The following is a 19,200-nucleotide window of genomic DNA, read 5'->3' on the forward strand; positions in this document are numbered from 1 at the left end:
TCGTGGTAGTTTTCCATGTTCTAGTAAGGTTGCCAACTGCCTGGAGAAAAAGTGTCATGTCCCTTTAACAAAGGCTTAATGGGATGCTATTTACCTCAGTGCTATGAAAAAAAATTGATCACCAATTTCCATACATTAAACCTCTATTAAATGACTCCTTTCCCAGCACTTTCTCATATTGGAACAGAGATGATAAAATTTTCCTTGCTTTAAATTTAGATAATGGCTGTATGTTTGGTGTTTTACTTTGTAGGGTTTGCTTAGCAGTACTATTGGTTTCCATGACTTTCTTTGTGAGAAGCCATCTTAGATATTCAGCTTTTGTTATGTTTATTTTTGTCTGATCTGGAAAACTTCTATATGTTTTTATAAAAAAACAATATTTTGTTATTTTAAAAATCTGATTTACAAATTTGCATTTAGAGTAATATTTTAATAGCTGCACTGATAGGCTACATGTCATTTTCCCATTGAGGCAAACAGCAGCTCACTGAGAAAACAGCACAGAGAGAAGGCTTAAGCCTCTTCTTTCTCTGCATCATCATCCTGATCCAAATAAGCCTTTGTGAACCTGAGGTTTCCCCAGGAAAATTTAATAATCTGCATTACAGGGACCCATGACAGACCCAGCGGTTGTTTTGTAGGAAAAAAGGTGCAGGAGGTCAGTAGCATATTCATTTGCATATACCCCAGGATCTATGTACAGCGGGGAGAGAACTCCCCACTGCATGCAGACCTTGGCTGGAGGTTCAGGAGCTGTGCTCCTGCTGAATTCAAGTCCTGGATAGACCTGTTATAGTGTATTGTATAATTAAGCCCTTCAGGAGAGCCTATTTCAGCATTTAAAATGTGAAACATTAAACATATTAAAAATTAAAATGCATATTAATGAATGAATTAATTAATTAAAATTAAAATGCAATCAGATTTCTGAAATAATAAAGATGCAGTCCTTTAAGATGTGTTTTTATTAGTTTTTAAAGATTTCATGCATCTACAAGTTTAAGTTTAACAAAACTGTCAATGTAAAATGTCCACCACCTAAAAAATGTTAGCTTAACAATGTCAACATATATACTGAGGCTCAAACTCAGCAGGATGTACATTATAAACGCCAGGAAAATCCTGGAGATTTGGTAGTGGTTACTGGGAAAGGCAGAGTTTGGGAAGGAAGGGAAATCAACAGCGATGTGATGTCAATCTAGGTCTTCTGTTTCTGCCATTGTCTCCAAAGCAAATTATTTGTGTAGTCTGGAGATCTGCTGTAATTCTAGCAGAACTACACCTTGAGGTTGGTAATTCCAAAGCACTTGCAGGATGGTATTAATTATCAGAAGGGTGCTGTCAGTCTATAGAAGGGGTGGTCAAACTGTGGCTTGGGAAGCACATGTGGCTCTTTCACACATATTGGGTGGCTCTTGAAGCTCCCACCACCCCATTAACCAGCTTGAAGAAGGCATTTATCTCTTTAAATCACTTCTCCAAGCCAAGACAGCTGGCAGTTTAGAGAATGCATTTAAAATTAAACTTGCTTTCTTTCCACCTCCCCCATCTATTTGCCTTCCTTCCTTCCTTCCTGCCATCTCGTGGCTCTCAAACTTCTGGCGTTCATGTCTTGTGGCTCTCAGACATCTGCCATTTATTCTATGTGGATTTTACATTAAGTAAGTTTGGCCACCCCGGTAGAAACTTTAAAAGGAAAATAACATTCATTTGGTGATGTGAAAGCAATTAATTTATAGTGCAAGTATGCAGAACTTTTGATTTGGATTTTTCCTGATCAAAAACAGCACACCAAGGAGGCAAAGACCTTTTCTTCACAGACTGGTGTACACAAAAATGTTTGTCTCGCACTTGTTGCTCTATGATATATGGATAGGCAGAAATTGTCAGCAACAGCCATATGCACACCTGCCTCCTCTTCCAAATAAGATTCTGAATGCTTTCTTCATTATTCTTTATTATTCTTCATTATTCTTCCTCCCCCTCCTCTTCTTTTTAAAAAAGAAAATAATAACAGCAACACTGTATTACTCAGCAAGTGCTGCTCTTTTAATGGTAGGAAGGATAAATATGGGGATGCCAACAAAGATCTTTCCCAGGGCCAGAAATATCAATGAAAGATGCAACAGTTCCTGACAACGAACATAACCCATCTCTCCAAACAGTCTGATATCAGACCAGGACAGAAAGTTTTGCTCTCTTATCCATTAGAGCCAAAAACCACTCTCTGGGAAATCTCTTCTGGAATTGTAACATAATATGAGCTTTGTGCATGTGTGTGTGCATGCGTGCATGCATGTGTATGGTGGAGAATAGCATGGTGGCTATTTAAAGCCACCCCCCCCCACACACACTGATCAGCTGATTAGCTGGTAAAACTGTGCTGGAGGCTCGTGGTTCCTATGCTGGCCCTCCGATGTGATCACTATCAGTGTGGGATTGAGGGGGCAGCAGCAGTGGGAAGGACTAGCAAGCTGCTGAAAGAGTGGCATCCGCCACTGCCTCCTCCCCCCTTCCTTCCCATGCGATCCAGGCAGTGGCTGTGGCAGAGGCAGTGGCGGTGACTGCTACAGTTTATCAACATTTCAGGGAAGCTTTTTGATACCTAAATAATTCAGTTTTCACTTATACTGAGAAATCAAACTTTTATTTCATTTCATTTATTCAATTTATATCCTGCCCTACCCACAAAATGGGCTCAGGGTGCCTTGCATTATAAAACCAACAACAGTAAAACAATAAATAGGATCAATGATTAATAGCAACAAAATGCCTCATGTCAGGTAAAACAAGTGTGTGTTTGTAATCTAAATGAACAGTGTACATGCACACAAAAGGTGATGCCAGAATAAAAGCCAGTTGGTTCTTAAAGGTGCCACTGGACTCAAACTTTGTTCTGCTGTTTCAGACCAACATGGGTACGCTACCTGAATCCATAAGGAAATTTTTAAAGGCCTCTATTCTTCATGTCCCCCCTCACCCAATCTCACTTTCCCCCAAAATGTAAATTGGAACCAAACAAGTATGTTGAATCCACCAAAGAGCCTGCAGTCTGACTGTTGATACATTAAAAGTAGATGTAGCCAGCCAGGGTTAAGGGCGACACTTTCTTTTCCAACAGATACCATTTAAGGATTGATATGTGCTGGATATCAAAACTTTAGTTATTAATCTAGGAAGTACAAAGGTTAGGGCTGCCAAGCCCCTAGTGCAGGCAAGGGTTGCCCGCCCGGATGGTTCCCAACCCACCGGCCCACATTGGGCCAGCGAGGAGAACCTTCCCTGATGTCGCCAGCACGATAACGTCACCTGGAAGTGATGTCATTGCACCTGCAACATCGCACAGCAACTGCTCTAGGCATTTCTGGGAAAACTCTATGGTTTCCCTGGACGCTCTAGCCATTTGGGAGGGGAAACTCTATAGTACAATAGGTACCATAGAGCTTCCCCCTCCCAAATGGCTAGTGTCCGGGAAAACCATAGAGTTTTCCTGGAATCGCCTAGAGTGGTCGCCGCGTGATGTCACTGGCATGATGATGCCACTTCCAGGTGATGTCATTGTGCTGCATGCGCTGGCACATGTACACGGGGAATTCTCCGCCAGGGGCATAAAGGTACTTGCAACCCTACCAAAGGTACAAGTGAAAACTTTTGTAGATCACAATTACCTTACAATATTGAGCATCCTTCAACACTCTAGATCAGCTGGGTGGATGGACAAAATAGCCACCTTTCCTAAATCTCAGTTGAGAGGTCTGTATCTTCTGATAGATGAGCTGCAAGAGCATCCTATTGCCAGGAAGGTTACCAAATCTCTTTCCCCACCTCTTTGACCCAGGTCTGCCAAGGTCAAAACAGTTATTCCTGTCTCCAGAAATCTGTCTTCTTGAAGACTCTCTAGCACTAGATACCTCCACAAGAAAAAAGGGGGGAGAAGTTTCTCCATCCATCTATCTATCCATTGTGTGTCTGTGCTAGCTCAATTAGCATTTGTAAGAAGGTGAGCTTGGAAGATCATTATACCACTGACTGACTTCTTTCCAGCCCAGAGGGAAAAACACACACATGGGGGTTGGAGTTTTCCTGCCTCACAGTGTCCCAGGAGAAAAATGCATTTCTTCACAGAATCCACTACCCCATTCATGCCTTTCAAGATCATCATCTCTCCTTCTTGAAAATCTAAAATGGATTGGAAAACATTTTCATACAATCAAAGGACTTTGTCACTATGCCTGGCACTGGTTACCTGGGGGAAGCCTGAGCCCCTGAGCCCCCAAGTCCTGTATTGGTTGCCGGGGGGAAGCGGGGACTCAAGCACCTGAGCCCCCTGTCATTTACGCCTATGCAAAAGCCTACTATAGCCATGCCAGTATTTATTTATTTCATTTGGGTACCTGTGATGGCTTGTCAAAGAATGCCTCACAGAGTCCAAGAATCTTTGAGTGACAGGCTGTTCAAATAGATTCAGGTAGGTAGCTATGTTGGTCTGAAGTAGCAGAACAAAGTCTGAGGTACCACTGGACTCAAAGGGTTGAAATGGAATTCTGTGGAGACCATCAGTTAAGAAATGATCATTGGGAAATGACAGTTGAACTAACTGCAGACTGGGAAAGAGGCTGAAGGAGTGAGTGCATCACAGCAAATCCCCATTCAAGCCAAAAAGGGACAAGCTTCTAGTCAACAGAAATAATCCTTGCCCTGTGGAAAGAGAAATGGCTCTAAAACAAGGAGTGACCCCTGATCTGTGTGTAGAGAAGGGTTTGGGGAACCTGGTTGTATGTTTCAGCCTTCTAGATCTTAAGAGTCAGTGAAACTCAGGAACGTATACTTAAGTGTTTAAGCAGACACTGAAAAGAAAGCCTCTCTCCTCAAAATTGTTAAAAAAGACCTTGTTAAAAAACAAAAACATTTGTTGGCAACATATTATCTGTATTTAGTGTAATTACAATGTCACCTTAGTGTTTATTATTAGTTCACCTCACACATCTTACCCCCGATTCCACCTGACCTTTTGCCCTCCAAGTTAAATAAAAGATTTTGTTTATATTTAACTTTCAAAAGCCTCTTGTATGCTATTACAGGAGTAACATATAAGAAGGTGAATGTGTTTCTTCCCTTAAGTCCATGGGCTGGGCCAAAATCAAAATATATAATAATGTGACAGGATGGGGCAGCTATAGACCAAAAATAAGAAGAAAATAGATATATAGGTGACTTAACAAGAAAGAACTAAGAAAAAAGGGAAAATCCTGAATGTGAAGGAGGTAAGAGGGCAAGATCACCATAGTGTAAGGAAATGCCCCTAATTCCCAGTACATCGTAGTCACCCATCTGGTTGCCAGAGTGCTTGGAGACACAGCTCTCACACATCTGCCAGAAGGACATGGGTTTGTCTACCAGACAGGAAAGCTCTTATGAGTACTAACAGCCACAACACTAAAACAGCGCTCCATGTCTCTGGAAGAGCGCCAGCAAGGAGAATAGATGGTTTCCAGTCGTTTCGGGCGAACGCCATCTCTGTCTTGGAGCGGAAGAAAGTGCGCCATTAGGAGCTCTCCAGGCCATGCGGTTTTCAGCCTTGACCATAGAATCCACTTTGGGAGGCTAACACCAGTTATCTTCCAGCACTGCCAAGACTCCATTTCAGCACAATGGGAATCACATGTACACACCAGATGTTACCCACCCATGGAGCCATCAAGCTTATCCAGGCGTGGACCCTGCCAGACCGCCTAAGCCTTTGTCCAACAGAACTCAAGACAAAGACTGGTGGCAAGTAGAACACTAAAGAAGAGGAAGACCATCTTCAGCCAGAGCCAAGTTCCTTTGTGCAAACCGGGTGTTACCTAGGTAGTAATTTGGTCATCTATTGTCACCTTTTAGATAAGTATAATAATCTTAAGCACCCCTCCACCCAGTAATTTCTCCCATTCTTCTCCCCAACTGTCAGTCTGGAGCCTCCCCCTTGAACCATGGTTACCTGTACAGCCAATCAGGTAACCTGGGCTCTAGTTTGTTCATTGGTCAGTTATGGGTACCCAATTAGGTGCCACCAATCAACTTGCTATTGGCTACTTCAGAAGTCCAGCCCTTATGGTCACTGCAGAGCCTCCCCTTTCTCCTCCCCTGTACCTCCTATCCCCTGAGGGTCTAAGGTAGTCTATTTAACCTCTGACCCAAGTCCACTCAGGTGTGAATCTAGCAGTACCCTATCTCTGCTGTCTAGATCCATCCCCGATTCTTGGCCAGTTGAAGGTCCCATTTCCCCCATCCTCTTTCATCGCCATTGGAGCCTTCCTTGAAGACTATGATAGGTAATTATCACCCTGTTTGTCTACCCATGTGTTGTCTCTATCTCTCTCTCTATTTTTCTTAGGACTGTATGTGTGATTTTATGAGTATTTTATCTTGTATGTAAGCCTATATTTTTCTGGAATAAATTTTAATTGTTTTACTTAATTAGAGTCCCTAATATTTTTAAGCATTAATTTCTGGACGTGGAATCCTGTATACACAGGTAAAAGATCTTGATTAACCAAGGTGACCACCTGACAATTCCCCATCCTCGTTTTGAGGGCATTTTGGCTTACAATAGTACCCAAAGCAGCTTACATTATTCTCATTCATTTTATACTCACAATAACAACCCTGCAAGGTTAGTGTGTAACTGGCCCAAGATCACTTACAGCACAATCCTAAGGGTGCGTGGGTGAAAGTGCTTTAGAAGCAAACTAACTGCTACTTTGACATAAGTGTGAGTTGTGTCATTCTAAGTCCCTCTATACCAGTGCAAATGGGAGTTGCGCCCGTCTACAGTCACCTCAGCATACACCCGCTCATGGCTGCTGGCAGAGGGGCACTGCGCCCAGCCTGTGGCGCAATTAGGGCGTAGGCAGCCACGCTGGCATTGATGGGGGTGGTCCCAGGGGTATGGCTAGCATTAGTCAGCTCCCTAAGACTTTACAGTCCAGGAACGCCCCCCAACGAGAGGTGTAAAGTTACACCAAGGAAAATATTGGTGTACTCCATAGACACTCGTTGAAGTAGAAAACAAAGGCCGCCACTGCATGAGCTTGTAAACTCCTTTGGGAGCCGTGTAATTGCCTCACCAATCCCCTTGCACCCTGGGCTGGGCAAGCCACCTCCCCAACATCCAATTGCCACTTCCTGCCTCCTTGTAAAACTTCCCCTCCGGCCCCACACATTTCCTTAGATAGGGTGCGTAGTATAGGACTCTGCCTCAGAGCTCCCTGCCATGTGGACTTAGTGAAGGCGAGGCACTGGTGGTGGGCGCAGCACAGAGACAGCACTGAGACAGTACAGAGCAGGCTCTTTAACATAGAAGGAGAGTGAGGTCTCTGCTCTGTGGCTAACCTTTCCTGTTTCCAAGTCCCAACAGATACCCGACCTCCAGAGGTTTACCGCTTCACATGGACAGGTAAGGGCGACTTTACATCCCAAACTTACCTCCCCTCTCCCCTCACTCAAAGCTGGGCAGAGTGACTGCGTCTCTGGCAATTGATCCTGGCAGCAAGCTCAGGCATGGGGCGGCATGAGCCATGCAGTTCATTGCCAGTGCCCCTGCACGCCGCTGGAGGGCCCCCCCACACTGTTGGTCTGTTCTTTGCCTCGTTCCCACCCCTGACAGGGCACCGGGCTGGGAGCGGGGTCTGGCAGCTGCTCCATTGCCTGTGGGGAGGCAGGTCAGTGACTGTTCCTTTAAGAGAGTCCCTGGCCTAAACACAGCCTCATGCTGCAGATGCTGTGGCTGAGGAATACAAGTAAGCCAGGAGCACTTTAATCCAGAACAGGTGGGTGAGCGTTGGTTGGTTCCATCATGAGCTGAGGGGCTTCTTTTTGTCAAAACGCCCCCCCCCCCAAACTCTGCTGCTCCAGTCAGGATGGGACATCCATGGCTGCAAGTGGCATGGCATTCCTCCCTGAGTGCAAGGTGGGAATTCAACAGAGAGGCTTTTGTTCGTGGCAATTCAAACCCTGCGTCCCCCCCACTCTACTCAGCCAGTTGTTCCTGCCCTCCTCTTAGAGTGGAGCTTTGGGCCCTGCAAAAGTTTCCAACTGCCACCTGGGATGCTGTTCCACTTGGTTCCAGCACAATAAAACCTTAGATGTACACCTACTTTGTCGCTTCTGCTTGGCTTCTGCTTCGCTCCTCTCTGCCACTCTCCCTTCCCACCCCCTCTGCCACTCTGTCAGTGGGCTCCCAGAGGGAATGTCTCGGAGGGTGGGCTTGCTTGTTTCTTGCGGAGGGGGAACTATGAGCTACCTCGCTGCCACGAGGCTGGACAGGGGAGGGGAGTCTTTACCCCATGCATCCCATGGGAGGGAGGGTGGCTTTGGGCTGGGAGTTGCCATGGCGATGGTCTCATGTGTGGCGAACTACACTTCTTCTCTTCCCCCTCCCCCCAAGCGGAACTTAGCCTTAGGAAGTGGACAAGCGGCGACTCAAGTAGGCCACGGCCAGCTGCCAAGGAAGTTAGGATTGGCCTGCTCGCAATTTTCTGTAGAAAGAAAGGGGATTCAAAAGTGGGTCTCCAGAACTTATGCACTGTAGCCACTGCACCACAATGGATCTCAAATAAAGGCAAAGAATTGCTATTAATATAAGCAGGACTGTAGCCAGAAAAACTGGGGTGGAGGGGCCCAGGAGAGAAAAGTTTGGGTGGAGGGGCTCAGGAGAGAATTGGCCCCTGGTGGGGCCAGCAGGAGCCCACACCTGGTGGTTAGGGTTGCCAAGTCCAATTTAAGAAATATCTGGGGACTTTTGGGTTAGAGCCAGGAGCCTTTGGGGATTGAGCCAGGAACAAGGGTGTGACAAGCATGATTGAACTCCAAAGGGAGTTCTGGCCATCACATTTAAAGAGACCCCGCACCTTTTAAAATGCCTTCCCTCAATTGGAAATAGTGAAGGATAGGGGCACCTTTTTGGGGGGCTCATAGAATTGGATCCACTGGTCTAATCCTTTTGAAACTTGAGGGGTCTTTTGAGGAGAGGTACCACATGCTACACTGCAAACTTGGTGCCTCTACCCCCAGAGCCCCAGATACTCACAGATCAATTCTCCATTATTCCCTATGAGAATCAGTCTGCATAGGGAATAATGGACTGCCCAGCAGACGTTTCCCTCCCCCCGCCCCACCTTTCTGTTGACCCTCCAAACTGGGGGAGCGAGCTAGCGGGTGGGGAGAAAAGAGAGATGGCTTTTGGGGGCCCTGTATGAAGAGGAGGAGAAGAAAGAAAGATGCTCCAGATCGAACCCCCCCCCCCCGGCCGGTGCACCTAGCAATGGAAGCATCAGGAGTCTCCCACTCCTCCCTCTCCCCATCCAAGCCAGACATCTTGGGCCTCAGCAACCAGCGTAGCCTGGCACCATCGGCAGCTGCCCCGCCGGGCAGGGCAGGCCAGGCAGCGGGGGGGGGAGGGGGTGCATTGCGTGGGAAGGAAGGAGACACTCTCTGCCATGCAGCCTGGTGCTTCTTGGGGGTGGGGGGGAGAGCAATTGGGCATGTTCCCCTGTCCCCAGCATGGATCGCACTGCTGCTTCCGCTGCTGCTGCTCTCCTCTTCTGTGGGCCTGGCAGTGGCAGCACTTGCGGGGGGGGGGGGGCTGGGGTGAAGGTTTCCCTGCCTGGCTCTGGCCTGCTGGCTACAGGTCTCCTCTCTCCGAATGCCAGGCAGGCCGCCTCCTTCTCCTCCCTCCTCTGTGCCACCGTGCCTATCTACCCCATCAAGGCCTGTGATTTGTGGGGGGAAGAGAAGGCAGAGGCGAGGGGCTGCTCCTGACAATAGAGGAAGGGGCGCTGCTAGGGAAAGGCCCTGCTGCTGCTGCAGGCAGAGAGATGGCCCGGCCCAACAGACAAGAGGGCTCGCGCCGGTGTCGCCCTCAGGGGGAGTGCTTCCAGGAAGCCTTCTACAGCCCACCCTTTCCCGCAGGTCCTAGAGGCTATCCAATGAAGGGGCCCTACATAGGGAAGGGGGGTCTCGGCCCAACGGAAGGGCCACAGAGAATTAAGGGGGTGTTGAATGGAGGGGCTGTGCCTCCCGCCGTGACTACGGGCCTGAATATAAGCCAGAAATGCTAAATTACATGACACCTAGTTTGATAAATTATGTTTTATCCAAGCAGCAATGGCATTAATAGCAATACTAACAAGGAATGGCAGAAAAACAGATCATAAGTCAGAAATACTAAATTGCAATACAAATTTGTTATAAAATATGAAGTATTACAAATATACTGAAACTCAGTTTTATAATGTACAAAACTGCTCTAAAAGTTAGGTTCAATAATCAAAATAACCATATCTTAAAAATGTAATGTTTTATCAGTACTGCACAAGTGAAGGAAATATTGTTTGGTTTTCAAAAGATGCACATGACATACCTACTTGTCTAATAAGTACAGTGTACGCATATCTGTGTGTGAATTTGTGTAGAGTGAGATATTAGTCGTCTCTTACCATGCAGGGCTTTTTGTACAGTCCTAACATTTTTCAAAGACATGATGCATGAAACACATTCTATAAACCTCTTAACATTAACATAAAAATACTGGTTATATTTACATTCCAATCACAGAACAAATGCAACTGTTTATTATCAGAGGTAATACAAGGAAACCAAGAAATTATGCTTTGTTTAAAAATGGATAATGCTGCCTATAAATTTGTCAAAAAAGTGTTGAAGGTTAGTTTACTAGGTCATTATGGTAGTGAAGCCTGCTAAACCAGATATTATATATTCATTTTTCTTCCATTCTCCCCCTCCCGGATAACTTTGAATATAAATAGCAATCTTTTGGGGGAAAATTATTTTATTTGTGCTCAGAAGATGAAAGCTGATCTTTTAAAATGTTTTCAATTAATTTCTTCTAGTGAAATATACTGTGGCTAGCAGAAGACCCCCTCAGATTCTGCTAGAGTTAGATATTCTCTGAGTAGCAACTATAAGAATCAGATTTTGCAAACAATTATCTGGAACTGGTTTAAAATGGTAAACTGACCATGCATTTATGTATTTAAAATATTTTATCCTCTATTCTGAGTTGTAAAAAACTGCTAAATTAGAATGACATCCATCAATCACACCTAGCTATTGACAGAAAATAACTTCTAAAATGCATTATCCCTTAACTGAATATGTTCTTCATTTGCTTGTATTCCAAATATATATTTGTTGACTAATATTTCTGAGATCACGGGAAGTATTTTAACAGTTTAGAAAATTAATTCCCTTCAAACATAATAACTTGAAACTAATTTGGCCTGCATTTGGTGAAATAAGCTAGGCAGAGATAGCGTAATTAGAGCTTTTTACTGTAAGAAGTGCACTGCAGCAAAAGCAAAAACATAAAGATCAACACATTCTTAGCAAAAGGAAATGTCTTTGAAAGTATGATTAATGATGGTCAACAGCAATAGGAAGCAGGTCTTCTTTAAAACATGAGATAGTTATCCATACCCAACTAAGAAATAAATTGGACAACATATTCAGCCTTATTGGTAAAGAATGGGTAATTGTAATGGCAGTGGAACAGAAAGAAACTAATTTTAGCAAAGCATATGAAAGCGGCAGCTTGAAATATTTTAGAAGATAAAAACCACAGCATTACCTCCTCCTGTGGGATACTAGCAATGATTTATGAAGCTGAAGTTATTTCTGCACAACAAGCTTGGTAAAGATTGGTTTCACATGATCAGGTGAAAATAGAAGGGTGCAAGATGTGTAGCAGCCCCACAGGCCAGAACATATTCAAAATATATTTCTGAGAAGGTTTGAGGGGAGGGGGAAGGATTGCAAACTATTATTTTCATTTATATATATTTTCCTCCCTCATTAGAGTAGTTTGCTTTTACAAAGTAATTCACTTCTGGTGGTCAGGAGCACAGAAGCAGTGAAAATACACAGCAGGACAGTGGCAGAGCTCTGATTAATTCTCTAACAATTTATATAGACTTTCCTCCCACTGTTAATTGCTTTGTACCACTGCAAAGCTGCTCATGTTACCTTTTTACTGCTGGTTACTGACTTTACTCTGGCATATGGTGGTTGGCGCCGTGACACAAAATGACCATTTTATACCAGAAAGAATGAAAACTGGATATTTGACAGCTTCTGACAGGGAGTTTGGAGCAAAGAAGTCATGAGGCAAGATTTATAGCATATTTTAAATGCAGCACATCTGGTTTTTTACCCATTTTTTTTTTAAATGAAGCTAAAACAATGAAAAAAGATTAAAAGCATGAATGAAAAAATATAGAAAAAGGATCCACATTTTTTATTGTTGAAAAAGTGTTGCATGAAAGAATGATTGCCTTTTGGCAGCCTTTTGTTTTAACAGTCGCGGTTGGGGGAAGAGAGAGGAAAGCAGCTTTTGAGAAAAAAGCCAGTGTCAGTTATCATTTGCAGCATGTTGCATTCCATTACAACTGTGAACTGGACACTAGCTGAGCCAGTTTGGTGTAGTGGTTAAGTGCGTGGATCTGGGAGAACTGGGTTTGATTCCCCACTCCTCCACTCGCAGCTGCTGGAATGGCCTTGAGTCAGCCATAGCTATCACAGTTGTTCTTGAAAGGGCAGCTTTTGGGAGAACTCTCTTGGCCCCACCCACCTCATAGGGTGTCTGTTGTGGGGGGATTAGATATAGGAGATTGTAAGCCGCTCTGAGTCTCTGATTCAGAGAGGCCAGGATATAAATCTGCAGTCTTCTTCTTCATCATCTAAAGCAGAGTTACCCTTCCATTGACTTCAATGGATTTAGAAGAGTGCACTCTTCCAGGACTGCACTGTAAACTGCTGGCTGATATATTAAACTAGGTCATCAGAAATGCGTCTTGTTCATTCTATATAATATTATTCATTTAAAGATCCATTTAGAAATGACAGGGTGTTGTGATTGCTACAAAAAGTAGGAATTTTCTGCTATAATGTGCTGCCACCCTCCATCCCCCCCAAATTATTATTAGGCTAGAAAAACTCCAGTTGCCTGGTCCTATCGGAGAGCCAGTTTGGTGTAGTGGTTAAGTGTGCGGACTCTTATCTGGGAGAACCGGGTTTGATTCCCCACTCCTCCACTTGCACCGACTAGCATGGTCTTGGGTCAGCCATAGCTCTGGCAGAGGTTGTCCTTGAAAGGGCAGCTGCTGTGAGAGCCCTCTCCAGCCCACCCACCTCACAGGGTGTCTCTTGTGGGGGAGGAAGGTAAAAAAGATTGTGAGCCGCTCTGAGACTCTTTGGAGTGGAGGGCGGGATATAAATCCAATATCTTCTTCTTCTATCTATATAATTCGGAAATAATAGGGATGACCCAAAATATGAAGACCCAAAAAATCTAAAGTCAGATTTTGGAGTAAGACAGTGAGCCAGATTTTTACTGGACAAGAGGGAAAATTCTTTCAGCTTATGCTTACAAAACCCACAACCATTTGTGTCTGTGCTGAAGATAGGATTTACTTGCACTGAATGTCAAGGCTATGCATAACAGGATTGCCCTCATATTGTTCAGACTATAGCTACATCTAACCCCTGAATTCACTGCCACAAATCATGTAATGAGGGTAATTAGCTTGGAATACTTTAAAATGGGATTGCATAGATCATGGTACAGGACCTCCACAAACTGGGTGAGTGGGCAGCAATGCGGCAAAGAAATTTCAATGTTGATAAATGTAAAATGATTCAGATTGGGACAAAAAAAAAATCCCAACTCCAAGTATAGGCTAATGGGGACTGAACTTGCTGAGACTGAGAGGGAAAAAGATATTGGGGTCATAGCAGATAGCTCAATGAAAGTGTCAGCCTAGTGTGGTGCAGCACTGAAAAAGGCAAATTGTATGTGAGGAGTTATTAGGGAATGGACTGAGAATATACTGGCTATATAGATCTAAGGTGTGGCCTCATTTGGAATATTGTGTTTAGTTCTGGTCACCATATCTCAAAAAGGACATTGCGGAGCTGGAAAAAGTACAGAGGAGGACAATCAAGATGATTAAGGAGTTGGGGCACCTTCCCTATGTGGAAAGGCTGAAGAGTCTGGGACTTTTCAGTTTAGAAAAGACTAAGGGGGGCATGACAGAAGTTTATAAAATTATACATGAGGTGGAGGGAGTTGACAAAGAGAAATTTTTCTTTCTCTCCCACAATAGTAGAACTCAAGCACATCCAATGAAACTGATAAGTAGTAGGTTCAGGACAGATGAAAGGAAATACTACCTTACAGAGAGAGTGATTAAAATGCATAATTCACTGCCAGAGGATGTAGTGATGGCTATAGGAATAAACAGCTTTAAAAGGAGATTAGATAGACTCATGGAGGAAACCTATCAATGGCTACTAGCCATGGTGACTAAGGGGAATTGCCACATTTAGAGGCAGTAATCTTATGAATCCCAGAGCCAGGAGGCAACATAAGGGGAAGGCCTTGGCCTTTATGCTCTGTTGTTGGCAATCCAGAGGAACTGGTTGGCCACTTTTTTTAGAGGATGATGGAATAGATGGACCATTGGTCTGATCCAGCAGGGCTTTTCTTACATATAATTCTCAAGGTGGCCAGATCTGTGGATACTTAAATCCAGAGACTGGTACCATGAACAGATAAGACAGATCATTCTGCAAACCTGAAAAATCCACACACTGCAGGGGGTATTAATCTTCCAAACTAATAGAAATAGCACCTGCAGCTTTAAGAAACAAATGCTCTCTCAGTGGCCATTGTGGTCCTTGAGGGAAAACTGATGGGAGTAGGGTTGCCAAGTCCAATTCAAGAAATATCTGGGGACTTTGGGGGTGGAGCCAGGAGAAAGGTTGCGACAAGCAGAACTGAACTCCAAAGGGTGTTCTGGCCATCACTTTTAAAGAGACTGCACACCTTTTAAATGCCTCCCTCCATTTGGAATAATGAAGGATAGGGGCACCTTCTTTTGGATCCCCGGGTCCAATCTTTTTGAAACTTGGAGGGTCTTTTGAGGAGAGACATTGGATGCTATGCTGCAGGTTTGGTATCTCTACCTCTAAAAACAGACACCCCCCCCCCCCCCCAGAGCCCCAGATACCACGGATGAATTCTCCATTGTACCCTATGGGAATCAGTCTCCATAGGGAATCATGGAGCACCCAGCAGACATTTCCCTCCCCCCTGCTTTCTGATGACCCTGAAGTGGGGGGAGGGCCTCCAAAGCGGGGGGATCCCCTGCCCCCACCTGGGGATTGGCAATCCTAGATGGGAGGCAGCCCTGGCAGCAGCCACTAGGCAACCTGATACTATGAGATGTGATTGATTCACCCAAGCCTGGTCGCTTGCTACTGTTTTTTAGAAGTAACCGCAAAAAAACCCCTGTGTGTAGTGGTTAGGGTTTCAGACTAGGATCTGGGAGACCCAGAACCAGTTATACATTCTCAACATCTCAGACTTGTTTTGAGGATAAAATCAGGGTTTTTTTCTGAAGCAGAAACTCCTTTGCATATTAGGCTGCACACCCCTGATGTAGCCAATCCTTCTGGAGCTTAAAGTAGGCCCTGTACTAAGAGCCCTGCAAGCTCTTGGAGGATTGGCTACATCGGAGTGTGTGGCCTTCCTGCTACAAAAAAGCCCTGGATAAAATAAAGAACAGAAGGATAAAAGCTGTTTTGGGTCTCCATTGTGGAGAAAACTGAGAAATAAATGAAGTAAATATGAACATATGAAGCTGCCTTATACTGAATCAGACCTTTGGTCCATCAAAGTCAGTATTGTCTTCTCAGACTGGCAGCGGCTCTCCAGGGTCTCAAGCTGAGGTTTTTCACACCTATTTGCCTGGACCCTTTTTTGGAGATGCCAGGGATTAAACCTGGGACCTTCTGCTTCCCAAGCAGATGCTCTACCACTGAGCCACCGTCCTTCCCCAATAAGAAATGTATAGCTGGAAAGGGAGAGTAAATAAAACACAGGTCAGCTGGTGGGTGGGAAGGAGAGAAGGAAGCAGGGAAAGTGGAGATGGTATGGGGGCTTTCAGGAATGGGAAAGAGGAAATAGTAGTGTTATGTATTGAACATAAGTCGTTATGCAGCATGGCGATCGCGACTGAAGGCGAACCCTGGGTCCCCGGATGGAGCTCGCCAGATGCCCCGCCCATCATGATCTGTGGCGGGAAGTTTGACTGACCAGGATTGGCCTGGTCAGATGAGGGGGCAGTTCCAGGTAATGTATATAAGCGGGGTCCGGCCCGCGTGCTCTCTCTCTTGTAATGTGCTACTGAATAAACCATGTTGCCTTCAAACCTTCTCGGTTCTCAGTACATTACAAGTAGTTATGGTGACAATGAGATATATCACTCAAGCACTTGTGGGTCCTCTGTTGTTAATGTCCATTAGCCATAATGACTAAATGGAACAACAGGAGAAAGCATTGCCTTCTGTGTCTTGCATGTAAGCCTTATGGATGCATTTCATTGGCCACTGTGGAAAACAGGGAACTTTTAGCTGATTCATGCAATGTTAGCATCCTTATAGTTTTTTCTTACTGGAGGACCTCACAAGGTAAGTAGTCAGTGTCTCACTCTTCAGTAAAAAAATGCCCTTCATATTTGTACTTTATAATACGGAAATATAGAAACACTGGCAATGTGGCTGCATAAGAATATTGCATTTTGAAAAGAAGGACCATGACAATACCAAGAAATTACAATAATGAGAATTAATTATAGTTAGAATTGTACACATCTGAGGATATGAATAATTCTAAAGTGCTGTTTGAGTACTTCCGTTCTGGAAAGTAGAACTATGGTTATTTCCTGGTTAAAAACAACTGCATGCTTTAAAGCAGATATTTTAAACAAGTTCAGTTTGATTCCTAAGTACACACTCCGACTGTGGGAAATGACCAGTATAATGACTATTTCATATTTATTTTGAAGACACAAGTATGTGAGTATAGCCTGATACTTGAAAATTAAGTCCCACATTTCAATTATCTATATTTATATATGATGAATTTGTTTTCCAAGTAGCAGACAACTATTTCATGGGCAAAGAAACCAGCTTGGTAAAGAGAAAATCACTACTGCCTCTTCCTCAGATTTGTAGTTTATCTTGTTCCTGGTACTTCTAACATCTTTCCAGTTGCCTGCAGCTGTTGCAAGTCGTGGCCATGGAAAGAAATGGGAAAATGCCTGAGCCTGGGGCAATGAAAATCAGGATTGCAATAAAGATGTAGTAATAATTGCAACTTGAGAAACATGGAAATTATGGTTATTCAGCCACTCTCTGGATCACAAAGAACATATGCCGAAGATGGAAACACTGATGAACTGTGAAGCTTACTTTTAATAACTTCACATTTTTATTCCACTATGTTTAATCAATATCTACTCATTACAATAGTAATGTGGTACATTGTAATTTGGAACTGTTCCTAATATCCACCCAGGAGATGTGTTTCTAGTTCATTCCCTATGAATAGGAGCAGCTGGTCTTAGATATGCTAGCATCTTCTGTAACAAATTATATAAAGTAAGGTTTGTTTCTCTTACTAGTGGTTATTTATGGACAAAGCACAGTGTCTTAAAGAACTAACCATCACTGCATGGGAAGGTCTGAAGACAGGGAATTCCTTAAAATTAGGCAGTACTTTAGTAAAAGTAAAAAATACCCGCTGATATTGACTGGAAAATAGCACTGATCATGACATTTCCACATGCTGAAAAATCTGAATTTTTTCTCCTAAGAAAAGAGTCTTAAATTTGGCTCAAAGATAAGGCGTCAGTGCCTTGCATAGGAATAAGTTCCTCTGCTTATATTTGCCATGTATTATAAGGCCACTGTGACTTGTATATTTTACTAGTAAAATAGGAATCTACTTAACTCAAGGAGATGAATCAAAGAATATAAAAAAGTGACTCTACAAAATAGTCTTATCCTACACTGTGTATGTGTGTGTGTGTGTATATGCACGTGCACACTTTTTGAAAGATATGATTTTCCTTTCTGTCAGTATTAGAATACCCATTTCCAGTAATTTTGGGGAAACTCTCCCCAGCAAACATGTTCTCACCTCTTCAACAAGGCTCTACATTTTCAGTATGTGTAGGCTGGATCATATGAACATATAAAGCTATTTCATAGCGACTCAGACCATTGGTTTACCAAGTTCATTATTGTCTACTCATACTGGCAGCAGCACTCCAGGTCTTAAACCAGATAGTTCTTTCACATCACCAATGACACAATCCTTTTAGCTGGTGATGTCAGTGACTGAACCTGGGACCTTCTGCATGCCAAGCAAATGCTTTACCACTGAGCCCTTCCCTGAGACACTGCCAACAGATCAGGATTTGCAAGAATATCGTGCCAAGGAAAAAGCCTTCTATGTATCTCTCTTTAAAAACTATGTGTGTAACTCCTGTCTCATTCCAAATTTTGTTCTTTTCTGCTGTATTTATTCTAACAGTTAATTCTCTGCCTTTGCCATGCTCATTTTATGTTCACATAATTTCTCAATGGTCATCCTACATATCCCAACATTCCTGAATAGACGAAATGGAAATATACTAAGATTCCTCCTGTTTATGTAGAGTAAAGCCTAGAAAGTGAAAGTCCAAGGGATAAATCAAAGTAGCTCGTGAAACGGAGGGTCCATTCCAAAAAGAAAGTTATTGATCAAATTGTAACAATGTGACACACAATGTGACTTCCAGATAAGTCCAGCATTTCAAGATTAAACCCTTCTTCAAGAAATAGTGTCAATCCAAAATTCTAATATTACTCATGGAGGTCCCAATTACAAAATTTCAATCAGCAAAAGCTCACAGTACTCAAAAAACCCGAATTTTGAGTATTGCGAGCTTTTGCCAATTGAAATTTTGCAATTGGGACCTCCATGAGTAATATTAGAATTTTGGATTGACATTATTTCCTGATAAGGGAAGAAGGGTCTAATCCTAAAACACTGGATTTATCAGGGAGTCACATTGTGTGTCACATTGTTACAATTTGATCAACAACTTTCTTCCTGGAACAGAGCCTCTATTTCAGGAGCTACTTTGATTTATCACTTGGACTTTCACTTCCTGGGCTTTACTCTACATAAACAGGATGAATCTTAGTATATTTCCATTTGGTCTATTTAGGAATGTTGTGATGAGAAATGTTTTTTATGCACGTAGTTATGATATATAAAAATATTTTTGTAGCATCTCAGAACACAGA

At 43.4% G+C, this 19,200-nt stretch overlaps 1 protein-coding gene across 1 annotated transcript in view; it reads right to left on the minus strand.

Moving 5' to 3' along the window:
• FMN1 (formin 1) overlaps positions 1 to 19,200 on the minus strand; it is a 266,553-nt gene that overhangs the window by 54,522 nt on the left and 192,831 nt on the right. The gene's annotated exons all lie outside the window — the stretch shown is intronic.

The sequence above is a fragment of the Heteronotia binoei genome, chromosome 21 (assembly GCF_032191835.1).
Source record: "Heteronotia binoei isolate CCM8104 ecotype False Entrance Well chromosome 21, APGP_CSIRO_Hbin_v1, whole genome shotgun sequence".
Taxonomy (NCBI): Eukaryota; Metazoa; Chordata; class Lepidosauria; order Squamata; family Gekkonidae; genus Heteronotia; species Heteronotia binoei.